Below are 8,944 nucleotides of genomic sequence, written 5' to 3' on the forward strand. Positions count from 1 at the left end.
TGTCGGGTTATGGTAATGTTTATGGTGATGATTATGATTTCTATTATTAGAGTTCCATGTTTCTGTTTATCTGGGTTTAAGATGCAGGTTTAGTTTCATATGTTATTTCCTGTCTGTCTCTCGATGTCGAGCCTGCGTGTGATGTTTTATTGTGAAGGTCTGTGTCATATGTGAGTGTGCTCAGTTTACGTTTCCCCTGTTCCGTCAGCTCAGATTCCTCCCAGCTGTGTTGCCCTCCTGTGTCTCATCCCCTGATTACTGGTGTGTGTATTTAAGCCCTGTGTGTTCTCCTGCCTGTTGCCGGTTCGTCTGCATAACTCCGTGTCAGTCTGTTACCCTGTTCCTTAGTCTGCGTCTCTGCTCTCCGTTTTGTGGACTTCAGGTTTGCTCTTTAGTTTCTCCCAGTTTAGGTTTATCATTACTCATGCTTCATTTCCTGTTTTTGCCACTGCCACCGTGTTAATAAACTTCACTCATATCGTCAGTTTGCTGCATTTTGGGTCCTCCTTTTCCTCCACTCCACACGGCTCACTCCGCCAGCCGTGACAGTACGAACCGGCCAGACATGGACCCAGCGGCATCCGCACCTCCCGAGGAGCTTCGGGAGGGACTAACTGACTCCGTTTCCCGGTTGGTTAATCTGTGGCTCGAGCATGAAGGGGAAGAGTGTCTCCGCGCTGTAGAAGCCAGGCTACAGCAGCTCATCTCTGCTCACTCCTGGCTGCTGGGCTCTCTTCACCCGCTCGTACAGGACTTCATACTCAACGAACTGCACCTTCACCCACCAGCCGCTACCGCTTCCCAACTCAGCCCGGCGGCGAAGATTTTGCCCGGCCCGCCGGAGGTTTTGCCCGGCCCGCCGGAGGTTTTGCCCGGCCCGCCGGAGGCTTTGCCCGGCCCGCCGGAGACCTTGCCCGGGAGGAAGCGACGATCGCGCCGTCGGCGCATCACCCCACAGCCGAGGACTAGGACTTCGGAACTGCCGGCTGTGGTGAGTGAAAAGGACCCTTTTTCTGTTTTGGACTGTCTGTCTGTTTATTCCGGGGCTGTGTTTTTTGAGTCGGCTGTCCTGCCGGTAGCTCAGTTAGCTGCCCAGCAGCCATTAGCTCAGTTAGCCGCTCAGCCATCATCTTCACCCACTCCTCCTGTACGACAAGTTAAGTCCATCCAACCTGAAAAGAACTATTTTTCACCTGTTCATGTCAAGCAGAGAGACACACCACATAACGCAGTAATCAGTCCCCAACAGCTGGCCAGTACAGAGACAGTGACGCACTCCAGGGCCTCCCCAGAGGCTGGGCTCCAGCCCTCAGCCGACTCTGGACCCCTGGAGGTTAAGAAGCCAGCTGAGGACTGCATCCGGCTGTCGCTGCCTGAGCTGAGTCACTGCTCTGTGCAGCCGCAGTCCGCTTTGTGTTCACCAGAGGCCCGTGCGCCTGCTGGCCCCGTTCTGTGCCTGCCAGAGGCCCGTGCGCCTGCTGGCCCCGTTCTGTGCCTGCCAGAGGCCCGTGCGCCTGCTGGCCCCGTTCTGTCTTTGAAACGCGCTACACTCACGCGCGTTTCTGGCGTTTTTGCGTTTTCGCGACGCCAAAACGCTTCCGAATTTTCGCGGGGGCCGCAATCGCGGGTCAGCGCGCCTTTCCATTGACTTTACATGTACCCCTGACGCTCCGCCTGCCTCTATCGCGTTCGGTGTGAACACAGCTAACGCAGATGTCACGGTCTGGAGTCTGTGGATTATGTTTTAAGTTGATTAATATTCTGTGGTTTTGTTTATTTTGGGTTGTTTGTGATTATTCCCAGTGTCTAGTGTTCTCTGTGCTCTTGTCTAATTACCCCAGCTGTTTCTCCCTCCTTTTTCTCATTCCCTGATTGTTTCTGTGTGTATATAAGCCCTGTGTTTTTACCTGCTTTTTGCTGGTTTGTTTGTGTTTTGCCCTTGTCTTGTGTTGCCATTTAAAGGGTTCAAGTTTGCTTTTGTTAGTTTTTTCCAGTTTAGGTTCTGCACTTGCCATCATCACTGCTATTTGTACCGTCACTGTCAAAATAATGCTCACTCACATCAGAGGCTGTGCCTGCATCTTGGGTCCTAATTTCCACACTCCACACAGCCTGCCATCGCAGCTGTGACAGCAGGAGATCACCACTGAAGCAAGCTTGTTTTAAAAAGAGTTACAGTTATTTCCATCATTACGGATGATTCGTTTGTGTATTTTATTTTTGTATGTATTAATTTATTTATTTTTGTCACGCAGGATTACTCAAAATCTTATTGATGGCACTGCATGATTCTATCTGATTGTGGATATAGAAACTTTCTGATGGATTTTTTTTTTTAATCATAAGGTGATAAGGCAAATTTAGACATTTCATATCACCTCACCTTACAGCAACACATGAAAATGAAATAAGAAACACTGTGAGACATCATTTTGACGCCACAAAGGAAATATCACAAAAAAATCCAGAGATAGAGGCGCAATTCATGCATTGTGAAGAGGGAATTCTCAGCATTGGTGGTGGTATGAAAGCTCTCTTCCTGTAAAATTGTCCTCTGGTCTGATACAACTTTCTAAACAGATTTCTGTGGTCTCAAACTGACCCATTTGGCCTTTGCACTCAGTGAGCGGAAATCTGAGTAGATTACATGTGGAAGTGATATGGAGAATATTCCATCCAGCTTGTGTGGGACCAGGGGGAGCTATTATCATAACCATAACACCAACAGAGACCTTAAAAAACAGACATCTATATGAGGGGCTGCCAATGTTTGAACCATCTCACTAAATAATATTTCAAAGACAAACAATATTTTAAAGACAAATACACTGCATCAGGTAGCTGAATAAATTAGATCATGTTTTTTAGAAAAAATCTTTACTTATCTTTAACCTTATTTCACCTTTTGAATACTGTGGAAAATACAGAGCCCCGGCCAGGCAGTCACATGGTCTTACTTGGTGAAAGTAACTCAAAACCGACACCTTCTGCATCCAAGAACATCTGATACAAGACACACAAACACACTCCTGGAGAAGAAGCCAACAGATCTCTCCATAAAATTTCCATTTTGTGTATATGAAAAAACACACATATGTATTTACACCAGATATGTCAGGTCACAAGTAAGAAGGTTAGGGAAGAATGCAGAACAGAAACTATAACTTTGTATTTTTAAATTTAAATATGAACTAAAATTGTGAAAATAAAATTTAAAAATGTTTAAAAATGCCCCCTGAGGTCCCAACCCATGTTGGAAGTTGCACTGATCCTACTGCTTGGCCTCCACTGTGTAAGTCCAGCTGTTACATAAGATCTGCAGGTGCATTGTTGGCAGCCCTCTAACAGGAACACCGGTTTTTGACGCCGCTTTGCCTGCATGGAGCCAGGCTGTATGCATAGTCCTGGACCTCTGATTTTGGCAGCATGGATTAATGGAAACGGCTGGGTAGGAGCATCCACAGCATCACAGGATCTTGCCCATCTGCTATGAAGACATGAGCTAAAAATACAACCCTGTCTCTGCAAGAGGAAGCGTAGTGGGGGTTTTGAGAAGGTTGCAGTGTCCACACTGGACATTACAGCTACGTGCCACATGGGAGTTTCACCTCGCAGGTGTAGAAACGGCCCTGTTGTGATGTTCACATACGCTTTCCCTCCGTTACTATTGCATAACATTTGCAATGAAATAATTTGTCACAGCTTATGTATGCACACAATGCATGCTTCCTCATAAACATATTTAATAAGCTTTTGTGAAGCCATAAATCTGTATAGCTCAATTACAGTGTATTTCTGGAACAAATCCAAAGCCTCTCTTATCAAAAAGCTTTTCATTTATTTATTTTTTTTGATTGGCGCGGAAGTACGCAGTACCCAGCCACAGAAAACTGTGAAGGTTTCACCCCAGTCCAAATAAGAAGAGCATAAAATCAAGTGATTCTAAAGAATAGCTTAACTGCCCTCATCTTAAAATCTGGAAGATACCAAACTTGTCCGTTTAATGTCAAGTAAGGGAGCAAATATAGCAAACTCACAACCAATGAAGACACCAAACAGCGCCAAATAATCATCAAACCCCTCCCGAAACTGCAGCCAGACAGGCAACTTTTTCCGAGTCTTAACTTAATGCAGGAGCCACCTCCAGGCTCATGGAAGGCAACAGAATACAGGTGGTGCGTTACCTTGCACGGGAACAGAAATATTTCCACAGAATCCAAGAAAATAGAAAAATAAAACAGTGTCTTCTTTCAAGTCTTACACTGAGAACGCAATTCTTCTCCTTCCAGCGCGGGGCTGCAAGGCGGCTGTTGCTGGCGCAGTGTGGCGTCCTGCAGTGAAACCGGAGGAGTCGCTGCAGGTAAAATCAGACCTTTGACACTTCGGTACCGGAATCGCGTCCCGTTCCCACACCGCTGGTCGCTCCTGAGCGCATTTCCCAGAGTGAGACTCGATTACTATTATTTTGTGGCAGAGAGAAGAAAAGAACCGCGGCAGCGCTGATGAACGGAGCGCACGACGGTTCCTTCTCCCCAGCACGGACCCATGAGCGCATGATTCCTCTCACTTAAAAGTTTTGGAGCATAATCTGTTGAGCATTATAAAAATAAGGAACTGAGAGCTGAAGTAGTTTTGGGTTTTGCCAGAATGTGAAAAATCTGCACATTAAGACCTTCTGGTGACATAATACGTTTGCATCAGCACTTGGGAGAGTGCTGATATAAACACAGAGGAGTTAAACATAGCCTGAAAACAGGACTGCAGGTGTTTGGTTGAATTTAATGAAAAGAAAAGAAAAGAAAAGAAAAGAAAAGAAAAGAAAAGAAAAGAAAAGAAAAGAAAAGAAAAGAAAAGAAAAAAAACCCTTAAAATCTCAGCTCTGTTCACCAATAAAATATTTAAATCAGAGGTGTTAAACTAATTGTGTTTCAGTATTCTTGTGTGTTTGTAATCCATTTATCTGATTTCAGAAATAAACTTGAGCATACTTTGCAGGTTCGTACACGAGAAAAAGAAATGTACAGTTTGAAAATCTGGATCAATTTTTTTTCCAGATGTTTATGAGCCTAAATAATAAACATCTATATTAAAACTTTCTCTTACAATAACTGTTTCCACTGTGAGCTATTATGTCAGCTGTGTGGCTGATACCATCCTTACAGACTGGAGCCAATAGAAATATATTGCATCAATAAGTGGGATGTGAGGATAATGGATGAAACTCCTGTGTGAACTCACTTATAGTGGGACACCTTCCCCTTGTTATCAGGCCATTCTGATGTCAACAGTTCGGTATTTAACAATGTGCATCAGTTTTGACCACTTTTGATAATTTACTGCCATTACAAAGAAGCACGAGGGTTATAAATCAAACTGCTGCTCTGAGTAAATTGGCAGTTTGGTTTACCATTCTGTATGTCCAGCTTCTCTCCAAAACACACTTTTTAAAGACATTCAGTGAATGGACCCACTCGATGGCCCCAATTTAATGTTTGAAAGAATATTTGAACGAATAAAACATACTTATAGATTTAAGGTTCCCACCTAAGTATCTAAAACACATGTCTTTGCACCCCAATAAAAGACATGAAAGAAGTAAAAGACTTACTACGGACTACCACCGATTTTAGTGTTATTCTTTTTAAAAAAAAATCAAAACGTGTATTATGCTGATGTTAAAAATCTATGTGTGAAAAGTATCAAATGTTTAGTAAATGTGCTTCCCCCACATCTATGACTCAAATTAAACCTGCATCTGCAGTTTAATGACAATAATATTAATACGAGGATGTCACCTCTTATCAAATTTATGGAGGGTCACATTATACAAACAACACACTTGGTTTAAAAATCATCCGTATATGCAGTCAGAGGGCCTGATTGTGAAAGTCCCTCATGTCGATGTGAAGGCTATATTTGGCTGAAAGGTGTGTAGTATGATTATACAAGGAAAATGATACCTGCGATTACAAATGTTAACTGGGTGTCATTGGTTTCTTGGAAATGGAGCCTGCTACAAATTTTCCACCTTCTCCTCTCCCTCAGGCCAGCTTACTGTCTCAGTTTCAGAACACAGTGAGCAGCATATAAAATAAAATAATCCTAAATGATTAAATAGATCTGGCTTAAAAGTTTGATCAGTGATTCAGGTAGTATTTTGTTTGTCAATTATACAACTTAAGGCCTTGAATCCTTGACTACTAATAAATGAAAAAATGAAGAAGTACACATTTTAAAAAAGAATAATTACCATGAATATTTCACAGTATTATTTTTGGTTTGTGGTGAAATGAGCAGGATACTTTATGACCCAGATAACAACACCTCATATTCCAAATGTGACAAAACATCTCATATCTCATGTCTGGCCAGCATGACTTGGACTTGAGGTTGAATGGAGACAGTCCAGCAATTTTATGGCATGTTCATTAAAACTGAGTCTAAAGGGGACACTTTCCAGAGTGAACAGCCAGGTGGCCCCGCGTCATGTCCTGTTAAGAGTTTTATGTTTTGTACTCATTTTTTCCCCTTTCAATTTAAGTTTTACTTCCACTCACTAGTAAGGTTTAGTCTATAACAATTACCTGGCTAAGTTTAGATGATAAAACGGTTTTGTCTGGGTTACATACTAAACATAACTTAGTATTAATTGACACCTTGGGTATGAGATTGGTAGATCCAGTTAATGATGGAGTCATCTTCAGGCAGCATTGCACCCCCTGTGTGTGCTGCAAAATTACCATCTATTTCCCCCCCAAAGATCCTAAAAATTAGAGTGAACTGAACTTTCTCAAACACTGAGCAACAGTGAACTTCAAATTGTGGTGGTTTGGATTTATAATATCTCCTTTGATTTTCTTAATACTTTCCTCCTGACAACCACTGCATGGTACCAAAAACCCACTATAGTGGGTTTCCTATAAGAAAAGCTAACATTTTTAACAATGAAACTGAAATACACAAACCCATTTTGCAAAATAAAACCAAAACAAACAGAAGGGAAATTTAAAGGACAGAAATCCTTTATATTCTATACAAATTAAAACCATGGCCGTTTGACTGAGAAGCATAACTGAACATGATTTCTATCGCTGCAACCATTCAGTTCACATACAGATCCAACCTTTCTGCTGTGAGGTAACACTGCCCCTGTGTGTTACTTTACAAACACTTTACTTAGAACCCTGAAATTTAGTATTTTAATTTTGTTTAGTTTGGAAGTGACCAAATCAGCAATAACAGGAGCAATAAGAAAAGTAATGCAGAAACAAAAAAACAAAAAAAATCACAAAAACACAACCATTATTCTTTTAGGATAAACCTAAACTCTATAAACTAAGGAAGCAAAAAAAAACAAAAAAAAACAAAGCCCACATACCACAACAGCTATAGTTTCATTTCTCTGCAGATTTCATTTCTCGAAACTCACAAAGTGGCTTTGCTGCCTTGCACAGCTGTGCGTTGCAGACAAAAGTGTTTTATTATGGTTGCAAAATGGGAAGTGTCTTTATTTAAATAATTATTAAAGGCAAAGCTGTTTGTACCAAAATAGGAACCAGCAGGGTTATTCCATGAAGCATTATGATCAGAGTCACTAAAACAAGAATGCTTTTAAATAAAGCATTCACTAAATTAAACTCCTGGAAACCTTTACATATATAGCATTATATGTTTAAAAAAAAAGCCTCTCATGTTCAGTCCTCTGCACTGGGTCTGGTGTTCAGAGGGAGCTCTTCAGCCAAGAGAGAGAGGTCTGACTTCTCTCTTCTTGCAATGTTACTTCATGTTACTGGTCTGAGAAGCCATTTGAATTATCATAAAGGTACCTGAGTCACATTCTTAGATCACCATACAGAATTCAAAATGTTTGTCTGTATTTTGTCTGAGTGAAATGCATAGATAAATGCAATTGCATTTATCTATGCATTGCAACTGCAACTCAAATTTCAATGTCTGAAATGTGCAGATATACATCTAAGTAGCTAAGTTTTAGTTTGCTGCACATTATCAGAAATATAATGTACTTATTAAACGCTCGTTAATGTCACAGTTATATATAATGTTTTCAGGACATTTCATGTTTCTTGATGTATATGGCTTCATCTTGATATTTACATTTTTTTTCTTTTGAATTATGTTTTTATTATTTTTACTATTATTTTGTAGAATTGTTATTTATGAATAATTGAGTTTAGTCACCAAAGTGTTTTCTAATTGCAAATTACAGGATTACAGTGAACAGTGACAGGAAAGTCATAACTCTTTAATATATTTTAGTTTAATCATTTAAGGATCTGAAACATGTAAATGTGGCAAATGTACAAGAAAAGAAAAGAAAAGAAGGCAGGCAAATACTTTTTCACACAACTCTGTTTCTCTATTTTTGTACCTATCCTTATGTATTATACATTTTCTTTATGAAGTAAAACTGTAGCTGCAGATATTTACTTAATTCTTTTACAGCAAATAAAAGAAACGATGAAAGAAACAGTATTGATATCGATTGTATTGATGCCAGTTCTGGTATTGTTATCAGATCCATACTCGTGTAAGATCGATACTCAGTTTCTGAGGTCAGCCCACTGAACTGTATTAAATAAATTATTTTTAGAAAATTAAAAAGAAAAGAAAAAAACACCTTAAACAAGCACTATGAAAAATGTCTAAAGCATTTTGTGTTGACTGTCACATACATATTTTTATTTATAGCCTATAACACATTTAAACTACAGAAGTTGGCTCGTGGTACCTTAGAGACAGGTACATTTACAGATTTCCTACAATTCCAGATACACGTTTCGTGACGTGGTTTGTTGTGTAAACTATTTATTATTAAGTAAAAAATCACAGTCATTTAGCGGCTGTTAAAATGTGTTAAATTTTCAAATGTATGATGATTAACTCATAAATCATAACACACTGTTCTCCACTGCATAAGCTGCAG

General features: G+C 40.4%; 1 protein-coding gene across 2 annotated transcripts in view; it reads right to left on the bottom strand.

The window, feature by feature from the left end:
• The window catches only part of scn4aa (sodium channel, voltage-gated, type IV, alpha, a), a 41,404-nt gene extending 36,847 nt beyond the window's left edge, over nt 1–4,557 (bottom strand). The window contains exon 1 of one of the 2 annotated variants that reach the window (XM_042223926.1): nt 4,262–4,557. The gene's annotated coding sequence lies outside the window, so the exon portion shown is untranslated. Of the gene's footprint in view, nt 1–4,184 lie in introns of both variants that reach the window. The other variant, XM_042223919.1, reaches the window with a different exon arrangement.
• Between the last annotated feature and the right edge of the window lie 4,387 nt (nt 4,558–8,944).

The sequence above is a fragment of the Haplochromis burtoni genome, unplaced genomic scaffold, assembly GCF_018398535.1.
Source record: "Haplochromis burtoni strain Fernald_Lab_line unplaced genomic scaffold, NCSU_Asbu1 Contig_6, whole genome shotgun sequence".
Lineage (NCBI taxonomy): Eukaryota > Metazoa > Chordata > Actinopteri > Cichliformes > Cichlidae > Haplochromis > Haplochromis burtoni.